General features: G+C 43.6%; 2 long non-coding RNA genes across 2 annotated transcripts; both read left to right on the top strand.

Annotated features, from left to right (window-relative positions):
* Positions 1–1123: 1123 nt before the first annotated feature.
* Positions 1124–7175, top strand: LOC149313827 (uncharacterized). The gene is made up of 3 exons (XR_016281092.1): positions 1124–1174; positions 5993–6051; positions 7070–7175. It is a non-coding gene; the product is annotated as an uncharacterized LOC149313827 (long non-coding RNA).
* A 2179-nt stretch (positions 7176–9354) lies between these two features.
* LOC149313826 (uncharacterized) lies at positions 9355–18444 on the top strand. Its single transcript, XR_016281091.1, has 4 exons — positions 9355–9528; positions 12104–12224; positions 15373–15541; positions 17400–18444. It is a non-coding gene; the product is annotated as an uncharacterized LOC149313826 (long non-coding RNA).
* The last annotated feature ends 720 nt before the right edge of the window (positions 18445–19164 follow it).

The following is a 19164-nucleotide window of genomic DNA, read 5'->3' as shown; positions in this document are numbered from 1 at the left end:
GTGCAATTCTATGGTCAATGTCTGACAGATGTTAACCACAGAGTTGCATTGGAGGACCTAGAGATTTCTAGAGAGGTGTTCTCATAGGTAAAAGCATAGTGTTTTTATTATATTCAGTTTTCCCACATTCACAGGGGTCCTGTGCCTCTAACCTCAGTGAATATGGAGGGATTCCTTTTTTTATATAGAATCACAAGCTTTGTAAATGAAGGGAATGCTATGAATGTAGCATACTTTGATATCAGTAAGACCTTTAATAAAAATCCCCCATGAGATCCTTGCATAAAAGCTAGTAAACTGTGGGCTAGCCAGTGCTATGCTTAGGTGCATTTGTAATTGGCTGACCGACCAAACGCAAAAGCTTCTCAGCAATGGCTCTTCTTATACCAGAGAGAAGTGACTAACAGGATGACACAGGGTTCTGTCCTGGGCCTAGGGTTATTCAATATCTTTATAAATGTCTTGGATGATGGAATAGAGGGCATGCTTACCAAATTTGCAGATGACACTAAATTAGGAGGGGTAGCTAATACCTCAGAGAACAGGATCAGCATTCAAAATGGCCTTAACAGTTTAGAGAGCTGGGACAAAACAACATGAATTTCAACAGGGAGATATCTTGGATAGTACACTTGGGCAGTAAAAATGAAATGCACAGCTATAGAATGGGGGATACCTGGCTTGACAAACATTATGTGAAAAGGATCTAGTAGACTACAAGCTGAACATGAGTCAGCAGTGTGATGCAGCAGCTAAAAAAGCCAATATGATTCTAGACTGCATTAATAGGATTATAGTGTATAGATCAAGGGAAGCAACAGTGCTACTCTATTCTGCTTTAGTCAGGCCTCACCTGCAATACTGTGTCCAGTTCTGGGCCCCACAATTCAAGAAGGATGCTGACAACTTGGAGGGTGTCCAGAGGAGGTTGACCAATGGAGAAAAGACTTGAAACCAGGCCTCACAAGCAGAAACCTAGGGAGATTGATATGTATATCCTGGAGAAAGAAAGGTTTAGAAATAATATGATAGCCATGTTTAAATATTTGAAAGGATGTCATATTGAGGATGGAGCAAGCTTGCTTTCTTCTGTTCCAGATACTGGACATGGAGCAATGGATTCAAGCTACAGGAGAAAAGATTCCACCTCAACATAAGGAAGAACTACTTGATGGTAAGAGCTGTTTGACAATGGAATACGCTGCCTTGGCATATGGTTGAGTCTCCTTCAGAGGCTGGATGGCCATCTATCAGGAGTGCTATGATGGTGTCTTCCTACATGGGAGAGGGTTTGATTGAATGGCCCTTGTGGTGTTTTCCATCTCTATGATTCTATGATTCTGTGGAGTAAAATGGTAGTGGGCAATGTGGTTGTACCAGCCACCATCTTCATCTCCCAAAAATATCAACGATCCCTGATTAAAAACTATCCTGACATGATGACAGTCATACTCCCCTGTTTTACCATATTCCTTTTGGGTGGAATTGCCATTGCATGATTCAGAAACTATTGAAGGAATGGTTTCTTCATGTAAGAGTATTCTGGAATCCCTGGAATGTGAGAGCCATTGTGGGAAGGAGACACACCTTCCCTGCTGCTTTCCCTTTCAGCTAAAGATGTTATAAACTTTATCTGTATGTGCATGTAGAAACAGAAGCAGGTTTCAGGGGACAGTGAGACTGAGAACTCTAAGTCATTTCAAACTTCACGTTCTCAGTCTTACTGCTCCCCTTCAAACTTGTTTTACTGTTTTACAAATATGTTTATGTATGTGGCAAACATGTTACTGGAAAAGAGAATGAGGGAGAGCTAAGGGTCATTAAGATGAAAGCAACTGAGCATGCAGTGCTGTCCCTCTCTTGGAGTTAAGATGTGGGAATAATGGAGTGCTGTGCTATTTGTTTCTCTCCCCATATATTCAACAAAAACATTTTATGTCTGGAACAGAGAACACACATAGTTCCATGTTTTTTGATAGCAACCTTCATCACCACTCACCATTGGCTGATGGGAGTTACACTGGAATAATATCAGGAGGGTGTCTACTCCTATCATACAGAAATCACTCCTGCAAGAAATCCAGCACCAGCTAAACATTTCCCTCTCACTGCTGAAGGAGAAAGGGACAATGTAATACTACTTACCTCAGCTATACAAGCTCACAAACATTTGTCCACTTAGGGCCCAAACAGATAGGCCAAAATAAAGCTGCTTTGGGTCACTTTGGAGGTATGCTGTTTAAATGCTGCATGCGACCTAAGAGGCCGGAAGCCATGCCAAAGCCTCGCTCCAGTCCTAAGGACTAGAGCACAGCTTTGGTGCAGCTTCTGGCCTCTTAAGATGTGTGTGTCATTTAAACATCATACCTCCAAAGTGACCCGAAGCAGCTTTATTTTGGCCTATCTGTTTGAGCCCTTAGTCTTACCAAGAAACTTTTACATTTTGACTAGGTTAGCATCATACCTACTTTAGGCTTTAGCCTAAATCCAATAGTTAATCTAAATTAGACTGACATCATTGAATAGGGAGTGGAGGTAGGGTGACCCTACAGCAGCCCTAGCTAGGATAGCTAGTTATGAAGAAGGTTAGGACTTGCAGTTCAACAATATCTAGAGAGCCACATGCTCCCACCTTTGTACTGAATCAATGAAACATGAATAACTGGTGCCTTGCCAAGCTCCTATTAGTTCAGTGGATCTACTCTAGTTAGGCCTCCAGCTTATGACAACCCTCATATAGGGGCTTATTGGCAATATTTATTCAGAGGAGGCTTGTCACTGCCTCTCTCTGAGGTTGTGAGCGTGAGACTAGTTCAAGGCTACCCAATGGGATTCCATGGCTTAGCAGGGATTTGAACCCTGGTTTCTTGGAATCTTAGTCCAATGCTTAAACCAGGATACCACACTGGCTCTCCTGGGTTCCGGTTTGAAGTAATGCAGTTTGACACTGCTTTAACTGCCATGGCTCAATGCCACAGAATCTTGGGATTTGCAGTTTGTTGTGGCACTAGAGCTTTCTGGCAGATAAAGCTAAGTATCTCACAAAACTACAAATACCAGAATTCCATAGCACTGAGCCATGGCAGTTAAAGCAGTGTCAAACTGTGGCCTGTTACAGACAGCCATAATAAAGCTGCTTCGAGTCACAGTGGAGGTATGGTGTTTCAATGATGCATGCGTCCTAAGAGTCCAGAAGCCGCACCAAAGCCACACTCCAGTCCTTAGGGCTGGAGCGTGGCTTTGGTGCGACTTCTGGACTCTTAGGATGCATGCATCATTGAAACACCATTCCTCCACTGTGACTCGAAGCAGCTTTGTTTTGGCTGTCTGTAACAGCCATGTGTTATTTCTGCTGTGCAGATGCAGCCCTAGTTAGGACTAACACCTGGTTTTGAGCCTTTATGTGTTTCGTGATTTCATGTATAAGCAGATCTCTTAATGCTTCTCACGCTTTTATGTCTGATGCAAGATGTTTCAGTCAGTGTGTACTTATACACATTTCCCCTTTATATGGTTTATATAATCGGCCATAAGCTAGTCTCTTCATCTTGTCTTCCAAGTTTTCTAGTGTGCAGATATGGTTGATATCATTCCAAATCACTCCAAACCCCCCACTCCAACACAATGTTCTAAGTGAACCTTATTCTGAAAATTTTGTAGACTTCCTAGATACTGTTTTTCTTTCTTAACAAAAAAAAGTCTGTCAAGCTGTGAAATTCTTTTAAGAGTGAGTCATAAAAAGCCCCTCACAGTTTTTGACTGAATACTATATAAAATTCCATTTAAATGAGAAATCAGATTTTATTATATGCTCCTTAGCTGCCTCCCCCTGTCCCTTTAACCAAATAAAAAATAAAAAATACTAAATGTATTCAAATGACAAACCAGCAAAGCAGAATCAGTATGGAAACTAAAATAATACTGCTGTCTTTTAGTTGGAAAGGATAACAGTAAGATTTTTCTCCTTAGCTGTGAACCCAGGGGAGAGCCAGACTGAACTGTCTGCTGTAATGAGTTTAGTCCAAAGCCAGCTAGTCCTTCCCAAAGCAGAACTCACAAGAGAGAAGGAGTTAGTCTGAGAACACTACAGTGTTCTGCAGTTGTATGTGATTATCCTATTTCTCAAATACACAGGTTTTCAGGGCTTCTCTGAACAGCAGATCTATTGTTAGAATTTCAACTTTCCTTTCAATAGTGCATTTTCCATGGGGTTTTGCTGGCAAGATTTGCTGGCAAAGAAGGTTTGTCATTGCCTTCCTCTGAGGCTGAGAGCATGTGACTTGCTCAAGGTCATCCTGTGGGTTTCATGGCCAAGTGGGGAATCAAATCCTGGTCTTCAAGCCACTACGCTATGCTGGTCCTCAAATCTTGCTTACACTTTAGTTGCTTGAACTGCAGTTTTGTGGAATTCTTCAAGTTTGGAAGATGATTCAAGAAAGACTGCAGTTCTCACATTCCCAAAACTGGAAGTAAAACCTAAAGCTAACAATTATTGTCACCATTAATACCAACAACAAGAACAATGCTGACAAAAGAAGTCATACAGTAGTACAATACACAGTGCATTGCAAAAGTACTAACGTTGTATTTTCAGCATTTTGTTGTGTTAAAACTTAGAACTGAAATGGGTTTAATTGGCAAGATACCCAACACAGTTAAGGTGCCAAATATTTTTTACTGTGGCACAAAAGTTAAGTAAACAGAAACGAAGCAGAGCATGTTGGTTGCATAAGTATTCCTCCCCTTTGCTGTGACTTGCCTAAATAAGCTCTGGTGCAACAAACTGCCTCTAGAAGTCACATAAGGAGACAAATGGAGTCCACTTGTTTGCCACATGATCTCAGTTTAAATACTCTAATTTTTGGAAGGCCCAAAGATTGACACAATAAATATCTAAACAAGCATCATGAAGACCAAGAGGATATTACAAGAAGTTCAGGGTAAAGTTATCCAAAATCAACAGTCAAGATTACATTATTTAAAAAAAATCCTAAACTAGGAATGTTTTCCCAGAGCACCACTAAATCTATTATTACAAAATGGAAAGAACACAACTGAATTACAACCTTGGCTAGATATGACTATTTACCAAATTCTGGTGACCAAGTAAGGAGTGCATTTGTCAGAGAAGCAACTATAAGACCACTGGTAGCTCTGAAGAGCTGGAACGATCTGCAGCTGAGATGGGGGAAATCATCCATAGAACAACTGTCCATCCAGTAGTGAGAAGAAACCCATTGCTGAAACAAACCCATATCAAAACCCATTTGGAGCTTTCAGAAAAGCATGTGTGAAAAAATCATCTCTGATGAGACCAAAATTTAACTTTAGGACTGAGTCAGAAAATGCTGTGTGTGATGTAAATCCAACAGTACTCTTCACACTGAAAACACCATCCCTGCAGTGAAGCATTGTAGTGGCAGAATCAATATGCTTTTTTCTCAGAAGGGACTGGAAATCTGCTCAGAACTGAGGGCAAGATGGGTGGAGTCAAATACAGGGCAATTCTAGGGGGAAAATTGTTTCACTTTGCAAAGGACCTTGAACTGGGACAGAAAGTTGCAGTGACTCTAAACACACAGCCAAAGTAACATGAGAGGAGGGGTTTAAAACAAGAACCTGTTGTAAAATGTCCCAGTGTAAGCCCAGACCTAAATCCAATGAATTTACTTGAAAGCTACTGTTCACCAATACGATGAGTAATGCCACAGCCTTCTATAGAGTTACAGTCAATAAACAAAGAAATGCGTGAAGAAAAGAAAGCAAAAACAGGTAAGGAAGGAAAGAAGACTGTTCAATCTGCAGCGAAATAGATAAGGCCTGGGAAACTGAATGCAGATACACTTTGTCTTGATTAGCTTTGTAAAGAGTGGGAGGGACTGAATTATATTAAAATCTGCTGGTTTAAATAATAAAGCTTGAGGTCATCAGTTTCAATTATTTCCTTACCCATATTTTCTTTTCTCTCTCTCCCTCTAATTTTTTGCTGTAGGATTTCCATCCTCCTTCCTGTTGTATTTGTCTGAAATCCATTTGGGGAGTTGCAAATGCGTAAGTACTGCAGTGCAGTTACATTGCTACAGAGTGACTGCCATCCCAATCCCTCTAAATCCCCACTCACTGTGCAGCAATCACTATGCTCAATGTGGTCCTGTCCACCTCTTGATTGGGAAGCAGCTAAATGAGGTTCCCATCCCTCTTATGAGCAATCACTAGCATGGCAAACAAAAACTGGGTCTCTGCCGCAATTCCCTGTCATGCAAGAGGGCAGGTGGGACTTATACGAAATAATTGATTTAATGGTTCTGCTGCCCAATAACTGGTGGACTTTCACAGTATCTATGTACTCCCTAAACTAGGGGCTACATAGGGTTTATGAATATGAAAAAGTCCTGAGTCTAGGGAATTGATGTTGTGTGTCTTTCAAGTCATTTCTGATTTATGGTGATCCAAAATCAACAGGTAAACCTCCAATGTGAGCCCACTCAAAATTTGAGATCATTATCAGATGCCCTGTCAATTGTCACAGTCCCTCTCAAGACACACGTTACAGGGATTTGTTTTTAACAGCACCCAACTGTGGGACTCCTGGCCAAGGAAAATTAGTCTAGCTCTGTCTGTTTTGAGTTACTGGCGGGCAGTTAAGTTAATGTTGTACTATATAGTCTTTGTACAGTTGGTCTTCTGTACCCATGGATTCTTTATTCATGGATTCAAGCATCAACAGCTTGAAAATATTTTAAGAAGTATAAATTTCAAATAGCAAACCTTGACTTTGCCATTTGATGTAGGGGACACCATTTTACTGCGCCATTGCATTTAATGGGACTTGAACATCCACAGATTTTGGTATTTATGGGGGGTCCTGGAACCAAACCCCAGCAGATACCAAGGGCCCACTGCATTTGAAGCTGCTTTTTCTCTTTTATTTTTTTACATATATTTTTAAAGAAAATGTTTAGATTGCTATAAAGTATTCTTAAAGATTATTTGAATTTGTTTTAGAAGTTTTTATCTCTGTGTTGTTGTTTTTTATTTATTTTTTAAAATCCATTTTGCATCACCTTAGGGGCTCTAGTGAGCCTGGAGGCACTATACAAACAAAACAAACAGCTCTAAGCAAGAAATGACAGGAACACCTGGAATTTGCAAGTATTGTTGTAGAGAATGAAAAGCCAAAGGTGTGTGTTTCTTTTCTTTCTCTGTTCAGCTGTGTCGTGAACTCATTGTGCTAGCACCACCTCTGCAGTGTTTCTGATTCAAGAGCTGCCTAATGAAGGCAAATCCATCAGGAAAGCAGTAGTAAATACTTTGTATATGACAGGAACAGAGTAGTAGCTTGAAATGTTCCTATAAGAACCAGTGTGGTGTAGTGGTTTGAGCATTGGACTATGACACTGAAGACCAGGGTTCAAATTCCTGCTTGGGCATGGAAAACCACTGGGTGAACTTGGGCAACTCACACTTTCTTAGCCTCATAGAAAAAAGCAAAGGCAAACCTCCTCTAAACAAATCTTGCCATGAAAACCCTGTGATAGAGTTGCCTTAGGGCCACCACAAGTCAGAAATGATTTCAAGGCCCACAGCAACAAAACATTTAAGCAGTTTGTTTGGAAGGTAAAGTAGAATAAGAGCTAGGAGAGAGTCTTCCCTCAAGAGGATATTTTTCAAATATAAACTTGATCAAAGCAAAACTACCTTTAGCATTACAACTCCCAAAAATACCCTAACCAACTTGGCCAGTGAGAATGCTAAACTCTGAGAGCTGTCGTTCAAAAAAGTGTCATTTCCAAGCTGAGTGTATAATGTGCTCCGAACATAGCTAGGGTGCAGATGCTAGACACTAAGCCTAAAGGCATTCCTCTAAAAGGTGAACAGATAGCAGTGAACCCCAGAAAGGTCAGTAATTCCCCAAAAGCCCACTTTCCTGCAGAGCCTGGGGAGCCTGACTTTCCTTCTCATCAGTGTTGCCAATCACCCTTGAAGGAAATCCCGATTGGCTCCCTGGAATGCCTCCAAATCCCCCAGAAGTGGACAGGACTTCTAGGGTCAGAGGGGGCCGTAAGGCACTATGGGAAGGCTAAAGGGGTGGGACTTTGGGACAGGGGGTATGTTTTGAAGGTCTTTTGGGCTGGTATTTTTGGGTGGGAAGGTATGTTTGGCCGGGAAGGGCTGAATTCTGTGGAATTTACCTGGAAATTTCTTAACCATGGAAATCAAACAGAAAGTTTTTAAATTCCTCAGAAACTGGCAAAACTGCTTCTCATCTCCTTCAGAGCACTGATTGTGCTTTTGCTGCTGTTCGGAAACAGCTGGCAACACCCCTCTGGTGCTCTCTGGTGGGCTCATGTACCAATCTGAGGGAGGTTTAAACATCAAACAATATAAAACTAAACTTAAATAGTATAGTCTTTCAACATTATAGTCTGTGTCACACTGCTGTGGCAAAGAAGCCATGGCACTGGCCCTCTCTTAGGTAATTTCACTCACAATAACTTGAACTAAAGAATGTCCCTGTTCTTCAGTGCTACTCTTCCCCAACATGGCTTGCCTCTAAAAGGTGAATGGATAGCAAAAGCCTATTCTGCTGCAGAGCCTGGGGACCCTGACTTTCCTTCTCGTCTCCTTGTACTTTTGCATCTCCAGCTGGCATAGCCTACAACCATGATCTCTGAGAGATGATGGAGGTTGTAGTCAATCTCATATATAGGCTATTAGGCTGTTCAGTGCTCTTTCCTCAATAGAAACCATTTGCCAACATACTGTAAATTGTAATTTCTTCTGTCAGGGTGAGTATGCAGAGAGATAGAAACAGCATCTATATCTTTCTTTATCCCCATCCCACCCCACAGAACTGCTTTGCTCTGGAGAAAGGCATGTTAAGAATGGGTTAATATCACCTCAGTCTCCAAAGCAGCCTAGTGGGTTTGCTCATTAGCAGAACAAAACCACAAGGGATCCTAATTCTGAATTTGCTGCATCATGATGACTAGTTTGGCCCATAGCTATTAAGCTCATTAGGCAAATTACTACCTTTCATCCTGGCAAATAACAATGAGCAAGTTCATCTCAGAGAGTTTTTGTGCAGATAAAATTCAACAAGAATATGTTGAATATATAGTTTCCTTTGGGATACATTGAGAAATATAGCTAATCATTTTTTTAAAAAAAAAATCACTATAGAATGATCCGCTGAAATATCCTCAGTGATCAGTAATCCTCTCAGTGGCTAGTAGTATGCAGCATAACAGAGCATCAGTACAAGGTGTAGTGGTGCATTGGAAAGATGGAATGTGGGAGATCATTAATTCCAAGGCACACTTTAGAACAGGTATGCAAAGATGATGGAAATTTATTTTGGAAATCTGGAATACCTTTTTGCAGCCAAACTCCAGAAGTCCTGGGTACCGATGAACCTGTTCCAGGAGGTGGGATGCTGTGACAGAGCCAGCAAATATTCAGAATTAATTCTAGCCATCTTTCAACTGAGGTGGCAGTGATTATGAGCCATTTTGCCATTGTTGCCAGGTAATTGTGTTTCTGCTAAAATAAAGCTCTGTCCATGGTAGCTGTTTGGAGAAACCTGGGATACTTTCATTGTACTGTATACTTCAGTGTATAGTAGCACACCTGAAGCTATTAGACAGTGAACATGGTTTAGAGGACTGTAGTAGGTGCACCCTGAAAGAAATAAAGTTTCCAGATTTTGGTTCTAGGCAAAAGTCACTGAACCACTACCATTGTTTTTTTCACCTTTGTCAAAGTTTCTTCCACATTTGGCCTGGCTATGAACTAATCTCGCTAAGTATGCCTTTCCCACAGCTCTGGATGCATCTACACTATAGAAAGAATGTAGTGTGACACTACTTTAAGTTTTGTAGATCCATCCTATGGAATCCTTAGATTTGTAGTTTTAAATGGTCTTCAGCCTTCTCTGTCAGAATACTGGTACTTCACCGAACTACAAATCTTAGAATTCTGTGAAATGGAACTGTGGCAGTTAAAGTGGTGCCAAATTGAGGCCCCTGTTGCATGGGGTTAAAAACCCTGGTTTACCTTTCCTGAATTCAAAGCTAATTCAGGAGGCAGCTGGGTCCTGTCACACAGAAATCCCTGCTGAATCACTGCCTGGGTCCATCCTGGATGCAGCCGGGCTCCTGTAAGCTGTGTATATGCCCATTTTTAGAAGTTGGAAGTTTCTGTTTTCGAAAAGGGATTGCTGAATGGGATTCAGTTCTAGCTGACCCTACTATAGCTGTGTGTGTCTGCTTACAACAGACAACACAAATATCAGCTGCCTCCAGCACCTGCTTCTTAGATTGAACATGCATGAATAGGAAGAGAGAAGGAAAGGGGAAAAGCAGATAATCCTGTCTCACTCGCTACCCCCAGCATCTTAAAAAATGCATAAATCTTTTGGCTCCCAAAATATAAACTGTAACAAAAGTGGGAGCTGATATACAGTCCGTCCTCGCCTTACGCGGGGGATCCGTTCCGGATCCCTCCGCGTAAGGCGAATTCCGCCTATGCTCGAGCCCCATTGGAAACAATGGGGCTCGTGCACGGTGGCACGGCGGCGCGGGGTGCAATGGGTGCGGGGCACAACAGGCGTGCGCGCCCATTCAATTGAATGGGACGTGCCGCCCCTTCCGCCCCGCGCACGCGCCGCGGCTTAAGCGCATATGCTCAAGGCCGCGTATGGCGCGGGCGCACTGCATTTTGGAAAAAATGTTCAAGTGGTCTCTAGAAAAAAAATTATGTTTTTATTTGCTTATGCAAGCCTTACATGACCTCATTGTTTCATTTCACATGTGCATATTTGTTAGTTTGGATAACAGGTTTGCTGACATAATAATAATAAAATAAAATTTTTATTTCTATCCCGCTTTTTGCCAGGCAATCAAAGCGGCTTACAACAGGTTAAAATACAGCCATATATACATAATGCCCCCCTTAAAACAAGATTAAACAATGTAAGATTAAAAACTACATATTAAAACCAACTAAGCTAAATAAAAATCATCATGGGCAGAGATCACTGGACGGGAGTCTTATTTGTGGCCGAGCATTTATTCCGGGAAGGCTTGCCGGAAGAGATCCGTCTTAATGGCCTTTTTAAAGCTCTCTAGATTGGTGATTTGACGGATCTCGTCCGGCAGGCCATTCCATAAGTTGGGAGCGGCTGCAGAGAATGTCCTCTGGGAGGTCGCTGTCAACCTGGTCTTTAAGGGCTGTAATAAATTCCTCCCAGAGGGCCTGAGGGTACGGGGCGGATTGTATGGAAGCAGGTGATCCCTTAGATAGGTTGGGCCCAAGTCATGTAGGGCTTTAAAGGTGATAACCAACACCTTGTACTGTGCCCGGAAACTGATAGGCAGCCAGTTGAGTGACTTCAATATTGGTGTTATATGGTCACTCCTTGCTGTTCCTGTGACCAACCTGGCTGCCATATTCTGTACCAACTGGAGTTTCTGGACTAGGCACAAGGGTAGCCCCATGTAGAGCGCATTGCAAAAATCAAGTCTTGAGGTTACCAGTGCATGTACAGTCCGTCCTCGCCTTACGCGGGGGATCCGTTCCAGATCCCTCCGCGTAAGGCGAATTCCGCCTATGCTCGAGCCCCATTGGAAACAATGGGGCTCGTGTGCGGCGGCGCGGGGTGCAACGGGGTCGCGCACCCATTCAGTTGAATGGGACGCGCCGGCCCTTCCACCCCGCGCGCGCCCCGTGGCTTGAGCACGTATGCTCAAGGCCGCATATGGCGCGGGCGCGCTGTACTACAGTTTTGAGGTCACTCTGTTCCAGGAAAGGGTGCAGCTGGCATGTCAGTCGAAGCTGATAGCAGGCACTCTTGACCGTAGCATTCACCTGATTCCTCTTCTGAAGCAACGGGTCAAGAAGCACCCCCAGACTGAATTAAATATGACCATTGTTTTGATTTAACCAAGAAAGACTACAATAGCAATCTTTGATAACAAGTCATATTTATTCCATTCTATTACACAAAGAAAGACTACAATAGCAAACTTTGATAACAAGTCATATTTATTCCATTCTGTTATACAATAAACTTTATTTTTTCTTATTTAAACATCAAAAAAAGAAGAAGAAGAAGAAGAAGAAGAAGAAGCACCCCCAGACTGCGAACACAGTCCTTTGAGGGGAGCGTGAGCCCCTCTAGGACTGGAGGTTGCAGCCCAATCCCTGGTTTGGGGGCCCCTACCGTAAGTACCTATGTTTTGTCTGGATTCAACTTGAGCTTATTTTCCCTCATCCAATCCATTACTGCTTGAAGTCACTGGTTGAGGGGAGAGAGGCCATCTGTCATTGTCGCTGATGACCAGGACATGGAGAAATATATTTGGGTTTCATCAGCATACTGATAACACCTAGCCCCATATCCACGGATGATTTCTCCCAGCGGCTTCATATAGATGTTAAATAGCAACAGGGACAGGATGGCGCCATGAGGGACACCACAATTAAGCTCTGTTTTTGAAGAATGACTGTCCCCGAGTATCACCCTCTGGAACTTGCCCAAGAGGAAGGAGTGGAACCATGTTCAACTGCTCTTTTTCGTAGTGTAGGAACCTATCTCTATTCTTTCCATGCTATTTCCACCTCTGGTACTGTCATGGCCAGCCAAGAGCAGGTCTCGGAGGATGAGGAGGAGGATGGGGTTCCTCCAGTGCAAGAGGTAATTGAGGCTACACCAGGTGCTAATCCTGCTCCAGTGCAAGAGGTAATTGAGGCTACACCATGTGTTAATCCTGCTCTGCCAGAGTCCAGCCCTGATCTCCCAGCCCCAGAGGAGGAGGCTCAGCCAGGTCCTAGTGTTGGTGGGATTCCTCTGGTGGTACAGCAGCCTAGTGGTGACTCTGGGGAGGAACCAGGCTTGGAGGTTCCCTCCTTCAGGCAGCGCAGGGCTGAAAGTGCTGGCAGACGCAGACCCCAGAGAATTGCTGCAAGGCAATTAGCTAACCAGCCTCACCTGGTACGGGGGAGGGCGTCCCCTATTTAGGAAGCAGAGAGACGCCAACTCAAGACCAGAGTTTATTGCATGATACTTTGGTGTGATTGCTGCCTGCACTGGCTCCCTGTATCTTGACTCCTTGTTGCCTTGACTCTTGACTTCGGAGTGAACTGGACTATTGCTACCTTCTGGCTGACCTGACCTTGGACTGGACTGACTATCATGATCTCTGTTTTCCTGACTTTGGCTTTGGCTTTTGGTTTGCTCTTTCTCTCAATCCCTGCAAGGTTTGTGGACTATTTCCTGCTGCAGAGCTAATTACCTTGTTGAGCCCTCCTTATTGGTGTGTGTTTGTGTGTGCTGGCTGCAGTCCAGGACAGGTACCAGATATTCTGTTAAATATGCAATGGCCAGCAGCACATCTATCCTGTTAATGGAGGTAGCTTTGTATGACATACAGGATAATAATAATAATAAAATATTTATTTATAGCCGCCTTTCTTCAGATCAAGGCGGGTTACAGAAGTGCCATTACAAAATAAAAACATAGTAAATATACATTAAAATAGCAATCACTAAATACAATCAATGCAGTCAACAATATAACAATATCCAGCTAGCTTAGAATGTACAACAACAGTAACAGTCAGGGGAAAAGAGGGAAGGCTAACAAGGGAATAATTAGGGGAAGGCTTGTTGGAACAGGAAGGTTTTTAGCTCCTTCCTGAACCGATCAAGGGAGGTGGCTGAGCGGAGCTCATCGGGAAGCGAGTTCCAGAGCTGAGGGGCTGAGATGGTAAAGGCCCTACGCGATGTTGTGGCATATCTCGAGTCTGGAACTCTCAGCAAATGCTTCCCAGCCGATCTGAGTGTGCGGGGCGGATTATATGGGGAGAGGCGGTTCACCAAGTACCCTGGGCCCAAGCCATTTAGGGCTTTATAGGTAATAACCAACACCTTGTATTGCGCTCAGAAGCGAATAGGCAGCCAATGTAGATCTTTTAATACTGGTGTTATGTGGGTGGCCCTGGAAGATCCGGTGACCAACCTAGCTGCCATATTTTGAACCAACTGTAGCTTCCGAGTATGGTACAAGGGTTGCCCCATGTAGAGTGCATTACAGAAATCCAAACGAGAGGTTACCAGAGCATGTACCACCGTTTCAAGGTCCCTCCGGCCCAGGAAGGGTCGCAGCTGGCGTATCAACCGAAGCTGATAGCAGGTACCGTCACATCCACCTGAGATGTAAGGTGGAGCGACGAGTCCAGGAGCACCCCCAGACTGCGAACAGAGTCTTTCAAGGGGAGCATGACCCTGTTCAGGACAGGTGGACAAACCTCCAATCCCGGACCGGGGGAACCTATCATGAGCACTTCTGTTTTCTCTGGATTCAAACTGAGTCTGTTTTCCCTAATCCAGCCCATTACTGACTCCAGACAGGCGTCTAGAGGAGAGATGCCATCCCTGGTCACTGCATCAGTCGGAGACACAGAGAAACATATTTGGGTGTCATCAGCATACTGATAACACCACGCCCCGTGTCTTCGGATGATCTCTCCCAGCGGTTTCATGTAACTGTTAAATAGCATGGGGGACAGAATCGCTCCCTGAGGGACACCAGATGTAAGGGCCCTCTTGTCAGAGCACACGTCCCCCAGCTGCACCATCTGGAATCTGCCCGAGAGGTAGGAACGGAACCACTGGAGCACAGTGCCCCTGATTCCCAACTCCCTCAGGCGTTCCAGAAGGATACCGTGGTCAATGGTATCGAAAGCCGCTGAGATGTCCAAGAGCACTAACAGGGACACGCTACCCCTGTCCATGCCCAGACGGAGATCATCGACCAGGGCGACCATGGCATGTAAAGGATGGATGTAAAGCATATGGGAATAACAACCACAAGCAGAACTTGCAAAATAACTTATTTGTAGGGTAGTTTCTTGAATTCTCCAGCTCACAGTGGCCATAGTGGGGGATCCCAGGCAGAAAAATTGCAGTCTTCAGGATGCTTGCAATCTTTTCATGACATAATAATGGTCAATTGTGTGTGTGTGTGCACGCGCACACACACTCTTTCAGGTCATCTATCGATTTACAATGACCCCCATGAATTTCATAGAGTTTTCTTAGGCAAGGAATACTCAGAGTTGGTGTTGACAGTTCCTTCTTCTGACATATTGTCTACACCACCTAGTACTCCTTGGCATTCTCTCTTCCAAATACAGGGAACTCCTCGTATCCACTGGGATTTGGTCCCAGCCCTGCCTCCATGGAGACCAAAATCCATGGATGGTCTGGTCCCATTTAGACAATGGCATAGTAAAATGGTGTCCCTTATATAAAATGGCAAAATTAAGATTTGCTTTTAGCAATTATTTATTTATTTGGATATTTTTCAGGCTGTAGATGGTTGAATCTGTAGATGCAGAATCCATGGATACAGAGGGTGGACTGTACTAACCTGAGCTGACCCTGCTTAGCTTTCAAGATCAGATGGGATATGTGCCTTTAGGGTATTTAGGCCATTATGGTCAAGTATCAGCCTTTTATTTTTCTTCTGTTGAGAAGGTAAGTTGACAGCAAAGGAAGGAATTAGTTCTTCAAGTTTCTGCTGCCCAGAACAAATTAATCTTCCCTGACCTTGAAGTGGAAATTGTATGATGAGAGCTATTTGATGAAGATAGTGTATTAAAGGCCCTCATTAGCCATTGATAATGACTGTTACCTTTTAGATATGCTATCTTTGAGGCTGTTTACATGTAGAAAATATTTGTAAAGTAGTATGTGTGTGTGTGTGGGGGGGGGGGGAGAAGTAATGGAGAGCAATTGTGTTGACATAGGCTGCATCTACACTGCAGAAATTCGACCACTGTAGGATCTAATCTGCACTGCAAAAAAAAGTTTGACACTGCTTTAACTGCCATGCTTCGAAGCTATGGAATTCTGGAATTAATTATTTTGTTAATTCTGCAGTGTGGCAGAAACCTAAGATTCAAATCCTAACTAACTAGGATTGTTGTTAAGTCAACAGGACCCAAATGTTACTTTAGATTTCCCTCATTGCAGCCTCTCTTTGGGCCATTGTGGGGAATTTAAAATGTTTTTGAAATGGTGGATATAAGCTACCCAATACTCATTATAGATTAATCACAGAGAGAACAGTCGTGTCACCATAGCTGACACTTGTCAGCACTGAGCAAAAGGAGGCAAAAAGTGTCCCACCTTGCGAGACCATTTCACCAAGAACACCCTTTAGGTGAGACAACTCAAAAACCAACAACTAGAGAGGGGGAAGCCAGACAGAAAATATGTCCAATAAAACAAGCATAGTTAGAAGCAACACTACACATGTAATTGGAACATGGACCGTGAGATGCATGAGCCAGGGAAAACTAGATATAATAAATACAGAAATGGAACACATGAATATAGCAATACTAGGACTGAGTGAGTTAAAATGTACAGGAATGGGTCACTTACTGTAATCTATTCAGGAAATGGAAAAACAAGAAGAAATGGGTTGGCTTTTAGTCTAAGGAAAGATATAGCTCAGCAGTTCCCAACCTTTGTTGGGCTGCGACTCCCATTGGGGAGGAAAGTCCCGCCCGTGCCCCCCCGATAGGTTGGGAGGCCAGGAAGGGGTGGGACTTCCAGCCTCCTACAAGTCCCAGCAGGCTTTGCAGCCAGAAGTCCCACCCCTTCCCAGCCTCCCAACCAATTAGGGAGGCCACCAAGGGAGAAGGGGTGGGACTTCCGGCCGCAAAGGCCTCTGGGGCTTGCAGTCCCATCCCCTTCTCCCTGTGGTTGCCTGGCAGCCGCGGGGAGAAAAGGAGGAGGCAGCCCTGATCATCCCTTCCTCCCCGCGGCTGTCTGGCAGCTGCGGGAAGGGAGGGGAGGAGGAGGAGGCAACCCCCTTCCTTTCCTCCCCGCGGCTGTCTGGCCGCCGCAGGAAGGGAGAGGAGGAGGAGGAGGCGACCCCCGCCCCCTTCCCTTCCTCCCCGCGGCTGTCTGGCAGCCGTGGGAAGGGAGGGGAGGAGGAGACCCCTGCCCCTTCCCTTCCTCCCTGCAGCTGTCTGGCAGCCGTGGGAAGGGAGGCGAGGAGCAGGAGGCAGCCCTGCCCCCATCCCCTTCTCCTTGCGAGTGCCTGTGCCAGGGCCAGCACTCGCAGGGAGAAGGGAAAGAGGAGGGAGCCCTGCCCCCCTCCCCTTTTCCCTGTGCGGTGCCTGCGCTAGCCCCGGCACCCATGGAGAAAAGGGGAGAGGGAGGTGGGGGGGGATTCCCAACCTGGCGACCCCCAGGTTGGGAACCCCTGATATAGCTAGAGCACTCAAAGAATACAACTCAAAGTCAAACCATATGTTATCAATAAGGTTTCAGGGTAAACCTATAAACATCACAATAATCCAGGTATATGTGCCAACCACAGATGCAGATGAAGAAGAAAATGAGAGATTCTTTTATGCAGTCCAGGAAGAAATTGACAACATATCATCACAGGATTTCAAACTAATCATTGGAGACTTGAAAGCTAAAGTTGGCAACAAAGAAGAATCAAAAACAGTAGAAAGATTTGGATTAGGAACAAGAAATAAAACAGGACAATGTCTGATAGAATTCTGTGTGCCTAATAATGTATTCATTGCAAATACCTGCTTCATACAACTATATACCTGGCCATCATCCCATGGTAAACACAAAAACCAGATAGACTACATAAATGGAAGTAGAAGATGGAGAAACTCTATCCTTGTGGCCAAAACCAGATCAGGAGATGGCTGTGGCATAGACCATGAACTTATAACAAAAATCAGAGTTAAGCTGAAGAACAAAGCAAAAACCATCATTATACCAAAATATGACCTGAATAACATTTCAGATGAATTCAGTGACAATGTAAGAAACAGATTTGAATTACTGAGTATAACAGACAGGGGACCTAAAGAACTGTGGACAGAAGTCAAAGACATAATTAAGGAAGAATGAAAGAAAACACTAACAGTGGCGAAAAAGAAAGATAAGAAACAATGGATGACAGGTGAATACTGCTTCACTGATACTGCTTCACTGCCAACAGGTCCATTTCCAGGCACAGTTCCAAGCTGTGGTTATGACCTATAAAGCACAATATTGCTTAAGATCATACTATCTGAAAGTTTGTATCTCTCCATATGAGCCTTCCCCACCCTGCAAGTTTACAGTTTTCAGGGGAGGGCTCCTCTCTGTTGCATCACTCTTTCAGGTTCATCTGGTGAGGATCCAGGAGAGAGCCTTCTTGGGGGTTGCCCCAGGCTAAGGAAGTCCCCTCACACACAAGAGGCACAGTTCTCTCCTCCCTTTGCTCTTGTTTCGATGGCAAGTAAAGACTTGCCTATTTAAACAAGCCTTCTGCCTTTAACTGGATGGAATAGAAGGGTGTGAATGGATGTGCTGCTTATGTAATATGTATATAAGTGTCTTTACTTTGTATAATAGTAATAATAACAACAACAACAACAATAAATATTTATTTATATCCCGCCTCTTCCGTTTTGAGGATTTAAATGTCATGAAAGTAATGTTTTCATTAGATCAATGGTTTAATGCTTTTAAAACCTTTCTTACCCCACATTGTATTAATTGTTTTGTTTTAATTTACACTGTAATCCACTTTGAGTCCCATTTTGCGAGAAAGCTGGGATATAAATATATATAAATATTATATAAATATAAATCAAATAAATAAACAGCCATTTTATATTCCACCTTTTAAAAAAAGGAGCTCAAAGCAGGGCACATGTCATTTCTTCTTCCCACTTTAATTTTACTACAGCCCTGTAAGGTAGGTCAAGCTGTGAGAGACAGACTGACTCAAGTTAAATCAGCTAGTTCCACAGATTAGTTGGGACTTGAACCTGAGTCTCCCAAATCCAATAATTTTAATGACTATCACACACTCATTCTTTAATACATATTCAAAGAAATAGCCATGCTGGTCTATATCAGTATACAAAGGGCTCTTATAGTAGTTTTGAACCTAACTAAGAGAAAAGATTTATAGAATCATAGAATCGTATAGTTGGAAGAGACCACCAGGGCTATCCAGTTTGACCCCCTGCCGTGCAGGAATTCACAGTCAAAGCACCCCTGACAGATGACCATCCAGCCTCTGTTTAAAGACCTCCAAGGAGGGAAACTCCACCACTCTCCGAGGG

The sequence above is a fragment of the Sceloporus occidentalis genome, unplaced genomic scaffold, assembly GCF_023333645.1.
Source record: "Sceloporus occidentalis isolate IW3139 unplaced genomic scaffold, rSceOcc1.0.p SCAF_4, whole genome shotgun sequence".
Classification (NCBI taxonomy): Eukaryota; Metazoa; Chordata; class Lepidosauria; order Squamata; family Phrynosomatidae; genus Sceloporus; species Sceloporus occidentalis.
This window is presented reverse-complemented; position numbering and strand designations above follow the sequence as displayed.